The sequence below is a fragment of the Rhinolophus ferrumequinum genome, chromosome 20, assembly GCF_004115265.2.
Source record: "Rhinolophus ferrumequinum isolate MPI-CBG mRhiFer1 chromosome 20, mRhiFer1_v1.p, whole genome shotgun sequence".
NCBI lineage: Eukaryota > Metazoa > Chordata > Mammalia > Chiroptera > Rhinolophidae > Rhinolophus > Rhinolophus ferrumequinum.
This window is the reverse complement of record NC_046303.1, coordinates 12,412,470-12,427,386: the sequence shown is the minus strand read 5'-3', so window position 1 is coordinate 12,427,386 and position 14,917 is coordinate 12,412,470. Positions and strand designations below refer to the sequence as shown.

The following is a 14,917-nucleotide window of genomic DNA, read 5'->3' as shown; positions in this document are numbered from 1 at the left end:
GCCTTGGGCACAATTAAACTGAGATGGTAATGAGACATTCATCCAGTCGTGCATTCAACGAAAGTGCTCTACACCAGCCCCTGTGCTGGACAGTGAGATGACAGTCGTGTGCCATGCCATTCGTGTCCATTCACCATTCTAAAGCCCCAAGACCTTACCAAGCCCATTAACTTCCCAGCTTCCATTTCATCATCTCAAATATGGTGACCAAACCCTCAGCCTGTTAGGATGATCATGATAAGAGCACCAGGGAAAGCCACTGGTAAATTGTAATCCCTATAACCCGACTGGTAATTGCAACAAAGAAGCTGAAAGCAGAGTTTGCCTTGTGAATGATGGGACCATATTGGTTACAGAAGAGCCCAGGAAAAGCCAGGTGGAGAAAACTGATCTTAGACGTGTGATAGACCTGGATAGAAATGCGGAGGGGACTCAGGAGGTCCATTGCCCTCTTCATCCTATACCACATTGACTGTTTCTTTACCCACAGTACAAATGGAGGTGACTGTTTTGTGAATAAGCTGAATAAGCTGTTAGCTCCCTGGGGGCAGGGTTGTGAATTCATTTCTGCAGCCCCAGAACCAGTTATCACCATCTAATAGCTGCTCTGTAAACACTTGAAGAATTGATATGACTACATGGATAAAACCTTTAAGATTTCTGTAGTCTTTTTCTTGAAGAACTCACTCAGTAAGTCACAGCAGAAATAAATATGAGGTGTGATAAAAAAAATACAGTACATGTTTAAATTTAAAAACATTATCGCAGTAACAGACACATTGCCATTTATCCCCCTCAAAATACTCCCCCTTGCTTCGAACACATTTACCCCATCGTTCTTGCCACTTTCTGAAGCAGTTCTGTAAGTCCTCTTTTGTGAGTGTCTTTAGTTGCACTGTAGTGGCTGCCTTTATGTCCTGAATCAATTCAAAATGTTTAACTTTCATGGTCATTTTGACTTTGGGGAAGAGCCAGAAGTCACACGGTGCCAGATATGGTGAATAAAGTGGATGAGGACACACCATAATGTTTTTATTTGACAGAAATTGCCATACCAGAAGTGATGTGTGACACGTAGCATTGTCATGATTGAGGATGAAACTGTTTGCCCATTTCGTGTTAACGCATTGTTCATGATCCATGATTTATGGCACACTTTAAAACATACCTTCTCTCAACCGTAGCTCACACCCAACTGACTACACCAAACAAGTTGAAACTGGTCACACACTGTTGCTAAGGTTTGATGCGCCACTTCCCATATTGAAGGTCCCTGCCTTTCCTGTGGATGGCACTTGGCAGCAGCAATCACCGTATTATTTGATCATACCTCGTATATGTTCATAAGCAGGAGTGAAAGCTGAACTCTTACAGACATTTGGTGAGCAGTGGCAGGAGAAGCAATGTTTGCCCTTTACCTGGTACTGTACTAGTTACATTTGGCTGCAAGGAACAGAAAACCCATTTCAGTGGCTTAAACAAAAGGGCTGTTTTTCTCACATAACAACTAGTTCAGAAATGGGCTTTCGCTGGCTTTGGTTCAAATGCCCAGCAGTACCACACTGACTCTATTTTTCACTCTGTCATTCTGATTCTATTGGCTTTTGGTTGTAATCTGGTTGCAGCATCATGAGGCAACTCACGTGCATCCAAGGCATAAAGAACATGGGAAATGGAAGGACAGAGCCAGCAAAAGAGTTCTCAGAAGCGCCCCCAGACAACTCCCTCTTCCAACTCACTGGCCAGAACTGGGTCAATGAGTTTCTTACCTGCATGAAAGGGTGGGAAATCAGGAATGGGATTGCCTTGGTTGTCTTGGACAAATCATGATCCCCAGTTCTGTTAATAGGAAAGGAAGAAAGAATGGTTTGGCTACTGGGAAGGTGACTGACAGTGTCTGCCACTGAACAAATATCATCAACCCGGAATACTAGTGTCCTGCAGTTGTATACATCTTAGTGGAGTTAGGTGGGAATGACTCTTTCTCTAATGTCCATAGAAACAAGACACCAATGGCAGTTATCTCCCATGGATCTGAGACATTGGGAAGCTGAAGCTTTTAGCCCCAAAGGTCCCCACTTTCTTCACTCATTACTTCCACAGCCTTTCCAATCCGTAGCATTTTCTGTTCACAAATTATTTGATTCAAGCCAGCACATATCTATCGCTTAAGAGAACATCCTTTCCATTCAACTAGCTCCCGCTTGGGGCACTCAGCAGAAGACCCAGTGGGAACTTTCTGGACTCATGGAAAGGTCTCTTCTGCTAATTTATTTTTTTCTTCCTTTTTGTATTAGAATACTAGCAGTTATGTGTTTAATGAGAATGATCATTAGGGATCCAGAGAAACAGAAGGTCTGGTAATGTTTTGGCATTTTTTAAAACTTGTTTTATAAGTAGTGATGACCTGGGCAAAATGATTTATGAATTTTAGGTTGAGCACAGTGTTTCAGATTGCAAGCCTATGATCTATGGTTCTAAAGGAGGGAAGGCAGGAGGAACATGGAATAGACAGGCAGGAAGCACCAATGGCTGCCACACATATACCCTTCTTCACCTAAATCAAACAGAAACTCATGTTCGTGACAACACAGGAGTGAAACACATCAGGAGTGAATTATTTATCCTTGCTATAAATATAAGCCTATACATTGTCAAGCTATAAACATGAATAATGAAGAAACCAGCCAAGGTCTGTTTGAGGGACATACTTTAACCGCAGCTGCTGCAGAATCCGAACCTGGAGACAGGTTGCAATGCATGGATGACATGGTCCCCGCTGGCATTAATGAGTGTCTCCCTCACCTGTGTCCCTACGTACTTCACACAAGCCTCCACTCCAGACCAGTCACTCCTTTAGCCTTAGAGACCCTGCCTCCCTCACCAGCACACCCTAAGGGCCCTTGAGTGCCTGGCTCACTGTAGAAACTCACACATTGCATGGCTGAGTGAAGGGTCCATGAGCATCCTCTTAGCTCTTGCTCTGCCAGCACGCATACCCAGGGTATGGGAAATACCGAATCCTCAGCAAACCATCCAGCCTCAGACACAACCTTCCTGCCTCTTCCAAAGGGTCTGAACAGGAAGTGTGACAGGAATTTGCTGGCCATACTGAGTTCTTCCAGCTCCTCAGACTTATTTAGGTTTTCAACCAGTCTGCTTCCTCTCCCAGGCTTCTGGAGAAGCCTTCCATGACCTCCCCGCAAGTGTGGATCAGGCGCCACCTCTGTGACTAACCCCTTTTGGTTCTGGATTGTAGTTGTCCACTAGTGGGTTTCCCTTTCTAGACGGTGAACTCTGTGAGGGCAAGAGGCGATCGTATTCTCTCTTTTGACTCCTCCTGGAGCACAGGACGGATTCGAAATACTTTGGAATAAATTGATGAAGGAGTGGGGTGTCCCCAGAGTGGCGGTGCTGCGCCGTGTGTCGCCCGCACCACGGGTCCTCCTAGGCCCCACTGTCTCCGCAGCTAGGACTTGGGACTCTGTCCCGGAGAGGCGCGCCTGGTGGCTGGGACCCGCCTCCCGGGTTCCCGAGCGACCCCGCCCGCCTGTGCCGCGTCCCTGCGCGCTGGGCGGCGGCGGCTCCCGGGCAGGAGCCAGCGGAGCAGGTGGGGGCTACGGCCCCGCCTCCGCGTCCCGGCAGCACCAGAGCTGGTGGCTGCGGAGCGAGCGCGGCGCACCGAGCGCAGCACCGAGCGCAGAGCGGCCGCAGCGGCGCCGCCTGGAACACCGGCGCTGCGGGACGGAGCCCGGAGCCTGGAGGCGGCGGCAACGGCGGGGACTCTGGCCCGAGCTCCAGTCCGCTCCGGCCCCGAGCTCCGCCAGCTGAAGGTAGCGGCTCCGCGCGCGTGTCCGGGTCCATGTCTGAGGGTGGGGGAACGGGATGTCGTGGCGGCCGCTCGGGCCAGTCCCGGAGCGGAGTGACCTCCGGCGGGGACAGAAATGCCACGCGCGTGCCCGTGTTCGAAGGACAGCCAAGCGGGGCTGTCCTCAGAGCGCTCCCCTTCCCTCTGCGCGGCGCCTCTGCGGCCCCGCCGTAACGGGATCGCGAAGGGAACCAGGTCACCGTGGGGTTTCCTGGTGACTTCCCACGACCCGAGTCTCCAATGAACGGCCCCTGCCGCCAAGGCCGCTCTGGCCTGGTCCTTCGCAAAGCTCTCCCTTCCTCCCTTCCCGACTTCACCCCCAGAACAAAAGGCTGGGGTCTCGCTGAGACGGGGGCTGTCGCGGGAAGAGCTGGGGCGGAGTAATAAAGAGCTAAGAAATTGCAGAACTAGAGGTGGCTTTGGGGATACAGAAGCAGACCCCAATGAGGAAGCCAGTCTGCAGATGTGAAGTGACTTGTCCAAGGTCGCACAGCTCGCGGTGACTGGGCAGGAGCCAGAGCGCAGGTCTCGGGACTCCTTTCCCAGTGCTCATCTCCAAGGCCCTGAGGCCAGTAGCCTGTTCTCCAGAGATTTAGGTCTGGCCACAGACGGACTTTAAAGTCCTGTGGATAAGTCGGGGAGGAGACAGTGCCTATCCCCCTTCCCCACTCCACCAGCACACCCGGAGGCGGTGCGGGTAACAGGTTTGAGGGAGGGGGCACTGCCCAGCCTGACCTCGTGGGCAGGCAGGCAATAGATCGCAGGAACAGCGTCTTCTGAACGTGGAGTGCCAGCCTCGTGGGTGTGCCTGCGGCGCGAGCGGGGGTGGCATGGGGACCGAGTGTGCGCTGCTCTCTGGAAAGAAGTTCTGCAAGGAGAACGCGGGAGCTGTTCCCGCCCCCTGGGCGCACCGGCAGCCTCCCTGACACGGGGGGGGGGGGGGGGGGGGATGTTGTGATGGGCTGCATTTGGAAGGAAATTTACTCTGTAGCAGTAGTTGGCAGTCACTTCGCCTCTTGGAGCCGCCTCAGGTCTTTGGCTGCAAAATGAGGGCCTAGTTCAGCATGACCTGTGTGATTTAGAAAGTTAGTGCCGCTCTCCTCTTTCCAGAATCCTTCCTCTCTTCAGAGGAAGGATTAGAAGTACATTTCTTGTGGTCAGCAATAGTAATCAGCAGTGAGCTTCCACCCTTCCCTGAATTTTTTTTTTTTTTTTTAACTTTAGGCAAAGCTAATCATGGCAATAGAGATTAGAAGAGGGGTTGCCTTTGGGCCTTATAATTACCTGGACAGGGCATGAGGGAGGCTTCCTGGGCGCTGGAAATGCCCCCAACCTCTGCTTAAGTATGGGTTACACAGGTGTACACACATCAGAATTTATGTAGTTATTCCCTTGAGATTTGTGCACTTGACTTATGTAAGTTTTATCTCAATAAAAACACAAATTTTTTAATGCTAAAGTCCACTCACTGCGGTAGCACACAGATTAGTGCAGTTTTCCAGCCAATGCATTTTAGAGATACATTTAAAAACCACAGAAACCAAATCAGAAAAAAAAAAAAAAAGGGACAGGGAGCAAAAGAAATTTGAGGAATTACAGGAAATGAAATATACACTGCAGGGGGCTTTACCAAATTGCCTTTGTATGCATCACTGCATGTGACTCACAATTCTTTAAGGGAGATACTGTTTCTGTGCCTTTTTACAGATGGGAAAATAAAAGGTCACAGAGACTCAATGCCTTACTGAGAGGAGGCAAAGTTGAGAACCTGGGTGCACAGACTTCAGATTCACACATGCAACCACAAACAGGCAATTTTCAGCAACCTGAGTCAGGTTAGAGCCATTAGGGTGACAGAGTGTTGAAGGCTCACATCTCCGTGTTCCCTTTTTGTCCCTTTCCAGGAGTCTTCTGTTGTTTTCCTCTAATTGTGAGTGTGAGGTAGTGTCATAGACTGAAGTTCGCCAGCAGCAGAAGGGATGGAGGCTGTGTGTGTCTCGGAACAGACAGTTTTAGGAACAGAAGAAAGCCAGCTGGTCCAACCTGGCAAGGCTCTTTTTAGGAGATGTATTGTTCAGAAACCATAGAGTACAGGTTGTGATTTTGCAGTCACTCAAACACAGACACAAAGAATAAAAAAATATAATCTTCAAAAGATCTGAGAAACCAAAATGTAATTAACTCTAGAGGAGAACATATAGAATTTTCACCAGGGAGGAACAGTCAACTTTCCTACATTCTAGACTTTATAAATATATATTCATTAATGCTTAAAAAAAAAAAAAAAACTACGAAAGTAACTTGGCAGAAGGAAGGAAATTTGTTATCTAGCAAACATTGTTATAAATGTCCACTAAATTTGATGCAAAAATATTTGAAACTTGAGGGTGCAGTGTCATGATACCTAGAGAGAAATCTTGTCCTAATCTGCAGTCTTCTAGCGATTTTATACTTCTGCCCACAATTCAGAACTTAGAAAAGTAGACATGTGTTTGTTTTTACTAGCCAGCTTCACATTGCAGAGTTGAATGTTTGTCTTATTCTTGGAATTAGACAGTTTTGGTTTGAAGGAGCTGGATGAAGTGGGGCAACTGACGAGGTCTCTCTGGGTGAGTCTGCTCAGCCGAGTGCCATCCGGCAGAGTTATGCATCATCAAGTTATCTTTAGGCAAGTTTTCCCTTGTCACAGTATTGCTCCCGCCATCTGGCTGCTGGAATATTTAGAAAGGAACCGTAATGTTTGACTGACTTTGCTGATAGCATGACAAAACAAACTGCGAAAGGGAACTCTTAAATATGAGTTAGGGTTGGTGAGAAAATGATTAATTCCTTCTTATTTAACCACAGCACAAAACCGAAGAGACGTACGGCTCCCAGCTGATGCTGAGCAGGTGCCGCACGTGTGTTTTCTCCCTGGCTTCAGCCAATAATGCACTTGAAACTCCCCCCTCTGCAATTCTAGTTGGGTCTTTCCTGAGACCTGTTCAAGCGGGAACCTGACCCGTTATGCAGCCGGGGAAACGTAGAGTGCACTGCCATGTTGACGTGCCAAACAGGTAAAGTGAAGCAGAGCAAATGGGGCAGAAATGCCAGGCGGGCATCACGTGGGCCAGGCACTGTGGAGGAAGATTTTCAAGTGCATCTTGAAGGAATATTCATCTGATGTGGGCGATGTGTTCCAGCAAGGCACTGAATCTGAGCTGGTGGCATCCAGAACAGAATGCCAGGCCTGCCCGTGGACTGTAAGTTAGTCAGCTCCTGGGAGGAGGCAGGGGAGGTAGTAGCCAGCCTGGGTCCTTGAGCTTCTGAGGACATGTGTCGTGTGAGTGCACGAGTACGTCAAAGCAAGGCGCCCAAGCTAAAGGTTCACACTGAACATTTAGTGTGCTGGGCGAGGCTAAGCACTATGTGTGTATGAACGCATCACAACAAACCTATGAGGGAGCTGAGTCTTCTTTCTCCCATTATCAGTTAGGACGCAGAAACCAAGAGCTAAACTGCTCTCAGAGTGATGATGTCACGCCCTGCTCTGGTCTGCTATCAGCCCACTCAAAACCCCAAGTGCCCTTTACCTGTCTGACTCAACCTTATTGCACTTGAGTTCCTGGAGGGCGGTACTAGATCCACTTCATCTCTGTTCCCAACACCTGCATCATGCCTGGCCCATGATGCGTACTGAATAAATTAGTGAGTGAGTGAGTGAGTGAGTGAGTGAGTGAGTGAGTGAGTGAATACCTTTATGATCCAAGATGAAAAGCTAATTATTTTTGGATTATCTGTCCTTTTAACTCTTACTATCTCATTCCCGTCTGCTGATATGGATCACCAGGCATGATTGTATGAATGAGAAGTATAATAGATGTATAATACATCTCCGTTAAAGCTGAAGGATGCTAAGCTCAGCCTATAAAATCAGAAGTTCTCTACTTCTTTTAGAAATTAAGTATTATTATTTCTTCAGTTGTAGAGCTTATGTAATTCAGAATACCTGGATTTGAATCTTGCCTTCATCACTTATTTATTGTATAATTTTGGATAAATTACGTAACCTCTCTGTGACTCAGTTTGCCCATCTATAGAATGGGCATCATGATGGTACTTACCCATATTTATGGTAAAAAGAGGTTCAGTGCTTAGGACAGTGCCTCGTTCATAGCAATGTTCAATAAATTAGAGTATTATTATTATTATTATCGGATGATTTAAAACATTGTTTGCCTTAAATGTTCACTGTTCCATAAAGCATTTGAGGAGTTTACAAAAATAGGTAGTAAACAACATAAAACGAATAGATGATGAAATTAGAGTGCAGAGAAACACACAGATTAGAAAGTAAGATCAAATCAGAGCTATTTTAGAGAACAAGAATATATCATACGGTGCAGGTAGTTTCTAGAGATGAGTTTATTCTAAGATCTAATGTTGTTTCTGGAGATGGAATTAAAAATTTGTCCACGCTTCCCTGTAGCTAAAACAAAGAGGAAAACACAAATAGTTGTTACTCGATCCACAGTGACCATGAGATAAAAACAGATCAGTTACCCAGCTTTTCCTGGTCCTGAAACCTGGGATAACTTTCCCCTGGCAGGTCTTCAAAGCCGTCACTGTGGCTGCAGAGGTCTAAGTCTTCAACATAGTCCCTGCCGGGAAGGCATTTCTGGCAGAAGGCAAGAATAAGTGTTTCCTAGAATGTTACTGACTGTGGTTCCGGAGACATAATCCCAGAGCACAGCCCACTGAAAGCTGTTCTGTGAAGGGCCAGGAGATTGTGGTTCCAGGAGGTGCTGTTTCTTCAGCCGAGTTTCCTGGGTGCCTGGGAAAGTAGAAAGATTCTTTTTCCAAAGATTATAATTCTTGTGAAAGTCAGGGGAACAATCCCATTTTTAAGAATATTTGCTGTGGCAGAAGCCATTTAAATGCACCGGATCAGTATACCTCGTCCAGAAAAAGTCCAAAGAGTGTCATTGCGCGCATATACTCATTAACAGATAAGTACACATTCGTGAATTTTCTTCTTACTAGTAGTCCCATAATCTCCCTTTAGCTGTAAATTTTATCACAATGTTTGGGAAAAGAAAACTCCAGTGCTCTGTGCTATCTCTTAAGACCCTTATTACTTTCAGTGCTTCTTGGTAGTAAGAATAAATAATATTTTAGTATATTTAAACTTTTTAGTAATTGAAATAATGGTTTTATATACATATACATATATGTGTGTGTGTATATATATATATATATGTATACATATATATACACACTAAAAATGTGTGTGTGTGTGTGTGTGTGTGTGACTTGTATCAGTTAGGATTGCATTCGGCTGCCAAAACAGCACAAAAACAAACAAAGCAATGCACACATCAGAATGTGGCTTAAGCAGATACAAGTTTCCTTGCCTTGTGGAACTAGACTCCCAAGAAAGGTAGTCCAGGGCCCAGGCGGAGCTCAAGCACTGCTGTCAGCGACTCAGCCTCTTTTCATCTGCCTACTTTGCTGTCTTTAGCCTGTAGAACCTCATCCTAAATCCGGTTGCCTCCTGCTCGCAGGATGGCTGCTGCATCTCTGGGCTTCCATCCGTAGTACAGGCAGGAAGACAAGGGACATTGAAATAGCTAAAGCGTGAGGGCCCTTCTATTAGAGAGGTTTGCTGTTTTCTTCAGCAAGTGATGCTCTCCCCAGGAACTTCCGGCTGCATCTCACCAGCCAGAATGGTGTCACGGGGTTACTCTAAATGTAAGCGAGTCTGAGAAATCAAGTATTTTCAGCTGGGCATTTAGCTGGGCAAAGTGCAACGGCCACCCCTCCACCGCCCTCAAATGAGGGCCTCTGCTATGGGGAAGAAGAGGGAATGGTTACTGAGTTGGCAACCAGCAGTATCAGCCACCTGCCTTACTTCCATTATTAGCCATACCCCAACGTCATTAGAAATTACAAAAGGTGACTCAGTAATTTAAAATGTTATGCTTTTCTAGTTCTTCATACAATTAGCGTTAGAGAACGAAACACACCCAACGGCCTTATGGAAAGATTCCTAAACCGCTGTCACCAGCACTTGTTTCTAAATTTCAGATCTAAATTTCCACTTGCTTCGAATTACACTCACTTTTCTCTGCCCATTCACCCCCGCCCTCCCACCCCCCAACACACACACACACACACACACACACTCACACACACACTTTCTCCTGTCTTCCTTATTTAACACCAGATTGTCTTGGCAAGGAGGCTTGGGGTTATCCCGGGCCCTTCCTCCTCCCCCATCCGAGATACCCTAATATCCTCCTTGGCTCTACCCCATGGCCTATTCTCATTCAAAGAAATATCCATCCTGGACCCTGTGGATTCCCAACTAGGTCTGCATATTTGCTGCTGCTGCTCCCTCTAATTCATTTTCCACACATGGCCCCCAGGGTGCTCTTGTGAAAACATGAATGTCTAACACCTTTCCTGTCTTTAAAAGCCTACAAAATAAAGCTCAGACTCCTTGACAACCTGGCTCTGTGAGCTCCTGCTCACGGACTGGCTGTCACACACGCTCACGTGGCATCCCTCTGCTCACACCCTCCCCGCTCCCTTCAGTCAGGAGGCCTGGCTCCGAGATTTCTTATGCTTTTTATTTGTCCATAGCCCATGGAAGCAATTAATTACCCTTTTATTCACGTTTCCAAAGCCCTTTATATTTCTAGTAATATTCTTTTACCCTGGATTCTGTTCTGCCTGATACTAATCATGCTTCACCAGTTTTGGTTTTTTTGTGTGTGTGTTTTTTTAAATAACAGCCTCTCTGAGATATAATTCGTACACCATGAAATTCACTCTTTAAAAGTATGCAATTCAGTGATTTTAGAATATTCACAGAGTCACACCACCATCCCTGTCATCTAATTCTGGAACATTTTCATCACCCCAAAAAGAAACGCACTTAGCAATCACGTCCCATCTTCCATCTCCTCAGCCCTGACCACCAGTAATCAAGTTTTTATTTCTATGGATTTACCTATTCTGGACATTTCATATAAATGGAATCATACAATTTGTGGCCTTTTGTGACTGTCTTCTTTTGCTTAACAGAATGTTTTTTGGGCTTATCTACGCTAACTATAGTATGTATCAGTACTTCATTCCTTTTTATTGTTGAACAATATTTCATTGCATGGCTATACTGCAGTTTGTTTACCCACTCACAAGTTGATGGATAGATATTTGGATAGTTTCCTACATTTTGGCTGTGATGAAAAATGTATAAACATTTATGTATACGTTTTTGTGTGGGCATGTGTTTTCATTTCTCTTGGATGGATACTTAGGAGTGGAATTGTTGAGTCTTATGAGAACTCGGTTTAACAGGAAAAAGTTTCGAGGAACTTCCAAACTTTTCCAAAGTGGCCGCACCATTTACATCCACACCAGCAATGTATGAGAGGTCTACACCAGTTTTTAGCGTCAACCTCGAGTATTGTTTTCATTCTTTTCCTTTCCAAGTTTTTAACATCATTTTGTTTTAGCCGTGTTTCTTATAAAGAAGATACAGCTGGCGTTTACAAGCAGTTTGAATATCTGTCTTTTAGTAAAGGAATTTAATTGTCTGTTTGCAGTTATTGTGATTACTGATAGATGGGAACTTATTTTGTCCTTTTCTATACATAGGCTTTGTTGTTACCTCTTCTTTTGTTTTCCTCCTTTTTCACCTTTTCTTAGAAAAGGGCCTGGCACATAGTAACTTTCAATACCTAAGTGCAATAAGCTATAATTCGTGAATAGGAGCCATGTGTCTACAGATTTATTTATTCATCAAATATTCGTTGATTACTGCAATTCATGTTTATCGTTTCGCTCGGTGGCTGCATAGTACCTACCATAGAAAAGAAGCTCAGGAAACATTTGCTCCATTGTATTCACTATGCAGAGTCTGATGCGCATGTCAGAAGCTGGGTGGAATAGTGGAAAGTGCACAGCCTTGAGGTCGACTCACTTAGGTTGGATGTGGTTTGTATGTTCCAGTTATTTGATCTTGGGCTGATTACTTTGCATCTTTGAGCCTTTGTTTCTTCATCGGTGAAATGGGGATAATAACATCGGTCATGCAGAGTTTGGAGCAGGGGGATGAAAGATAATTATGTAAATAATAATCAGAGTTCCCAGTATAGAGGATCCAATTAGTACATGTGAACTGTTGTTTTGTTAGTGAACGGCTTGACAAACTGCTCCCCCAACCATGTGTGTCACTGTTAAAACATCAATTGCATCTACCCAGGGAATAAACTTATAGTAAAAAAATGACATTAGCCCCTTTGCTATGTGTCTGACATAAATTATAACTGCCCTAATCGAGCAGGGGAGACTTTTTTTTCCTCATACAGTAGAACCAAGAAAAAGTACTTCGTACTTCCTTTTAATGACAGCAATAGATTTTAAGTCTCCAGGGTCCCTTGAAGTTGTTGTTTATTCTAACAACAACTTAGTCTTTTAAAATTTTGGATGAAATGTTTGTGTTCAATCATGCTGCTCTCCAGCAAATCAGAGGAAAAATAAAGTAGCTTCAGAAACAGGTAAGATAACTGCGTAAGACAAGAGAAGCAGGCAAACATTTTTCCCGAATTTAAAATGAATTTTCTGCACATTTTAATAGCTTTTGCATCCTTTTTTTTTTTTTTCTGGTTTTCAACCAAATGTGTATGTCCTAAAGTTTTAGAAATTCACCTGCAGACTTCTAGAAAGAAGCTAAAGGGGATCTGGGTGTATGCCTGGTACTGTGTCTTTTTGCATTCATGGATGCTCAGTGAATTGTAAATAATGGTGCTTGGACTGAAGTCATTATGACATTATCCATTTAAGTTACATTTGCCGAAGAATGATGGGCCACGATACCATAAGATCCAGGGATGCAGTCCTCCTTTGTGGCTGGAGAAAGAAAGCCACCAGTTGTTCTCTCAGAGTGTTCTCCTGTGTTCTCACATTTAATGAATGACAAGGCTCAGTTACAGCTGGCACCAGCTCACAAATGATTCATGTCGAGTGGACAGACGTGTCTTAAAACTGTTCCTCACTGTGTGCTCACCATGCAGTAACAGAACACTTAACTAAGGGGTCCTGGATTGGTTGGAGGAGAGTTTGTTCTACTCTTGGCTATTTTCCGAGCACACTTGGTCAGTCACCTCTGACATGTGTGGGTGGCTGGAGGGGCGATTCCAGCTGTCCTGGAGGTCGGTGCACAGGGCCAGCCCAGCAAAGGCCTCTTTACCGTTCTTCGTGGATCCAGCAGCTGCTCACTTGAACCAAATGGTCAAGACACATTTATGTTTTTCTTTTTCTTTTTCATTAAATTTATTGGGGTGACATGGGTTAGTAAAATTATATAGGTTTCAAGTGTACAATTCTGTAATACATCATCTATATATTGCATTGTGTGTTCACCACCCAGAGTCGGTTCTCTTTCCATCACCGTATATTTGACCCCCTTTACCCTCTTCTATCACCCCTGCTCCTAAGACAAATTTATGTTTTTCTCCATTCACTCGTTTTTTTTACCTTTTAGATGTAGAGAGTTCTCCTAATTCAGATAGTGCAAAACATTTTTTAAAATACTGCTTCACAATAATACCAAGAAAAGAAGGCAACCCAGAACTTTAATTTTTTTTCTTTAAATTAAAGTTTATTGGGGCGACCAGAACTTTAATTTTTAAAATTAGTTTTTCGAATAGGTAATGATAATAATGCACATGATACATACTTCAAACAACGTAAAAAGGATGTACAGTGTAAAGCGAGCCTTTCTCACACCCCATTCTCAGACCACATGTTCTTATACATTCTTGCAGAGATATTTCATACATATATACACATAAGTATGTATTTATATACCTATATGTATATGTATAGATATATATGGTATATTTATAGGTATACAAATATAACACAAATAAAAAAGCATGTTCATTCAATGTATACTTTTTTTGCTGCCTGCTTTTCTCACTTAAAATGCAGATCATTCCATATTGTTACGTATAGGGCTGCCATATTCATTTTAACGGCTACCTGGTATGCCATTAAAAGGTATAAACCATAATTTTAGTAACCAATTCCCAGTCAATCGTTATATAGGTTATTTCCAGCCTTTTGCTATTAAACATAACGCTTCAATGAACGTCACTGTACACATTATTTTTCACACATGTGTGTCAGTAACATAAATTCTTAGAATTAAAAAGATTATTTAAAATTTTTGATATATTTGCTTATTGCCCTTTACAGAAAGTAATCCTAATTTATATTTCTGCCAATAATTATGAGAGTCTGATTGTCTGCACTCTCTCCAACACATTTATCAAACTTGATCTTGGCCAATCTAAGTGAAAAATGGTATCTTAGTGTGGTTCTGACTTGCATTGTCTCGTTATAAATAAGGTTGAGCATCTTCAAATGTTTTTAAATGCCATTGTATTTCTTCTGTGCAGTGTTTGGACCATTGTCCATTTTCTTATTGGGTTATTGATCGTTATTATGGGTTTGTAGGAACATCTTACATAGGAAATAAAGGAAAACAGCCATCTAACTGTAATTTTTATTTTACTGTAATTCTCCCCCAGTTTTTAGTATGGTTTTTTTGTTTTAATGTCATTTTCCTCCAATGTATAGTATGGCTTTTGACTTTGTTTATTGTGGTCTGATGTTTGCTTATAAGTACCTATTTTTGCAGAAACCTTTTCTTTTATATCCTTCCTGACTGAGAATACTTAAACATTTTGTCTATATTTTGTTGTAGTACGATTCTAACTTCCTTTTTAAAATATTTTTTAAATTTTGTTTCTTTGGAATGTATTTTAATGTAAAGCATGTGATCCTTACACGGTTATCTTTTCTTTTCTCAAATTGCTACCTTATTTTCTCAATAGCTTTAATTAATAACTCATCTTTAATTAATAACTGATATACAGCATCTTTCCTTTTTTTAATCAGAGCCAGATTTTCAAAAAGTTAGGCCTATTTCTGACTCTCAGTTCCAGTTACTGTACTATTTTTCCATATACCAGTACTGAATTTTTTAATTACATG

General features: G+C 43.5%; 1 protein-coding gene across 2 annotated transcripts in view; it reads left to right on the top strand.

Annotated features, from left to right (window-relative positions):
* Positions 1-3,564: 3,564 nt before the first annotated feature.
* The window catches only part of WIPF3 (WAS/WASL interacting protein family member 3), an 81,335-nt gene continuing 69,982 nt past the window's right edge, over positions 3,565-14,917 (top strand). For both annotated transcript variants that reach the window (XM_033088665.1, XM_033088664.1), the window contains exon 1: positions 3,565-3,833. The gene's annotated coding sequence lies outside the window, so the exon portion shown is untranslated. The remainder of the gene's footprint in view (positions 3,834-14,917) is intronic.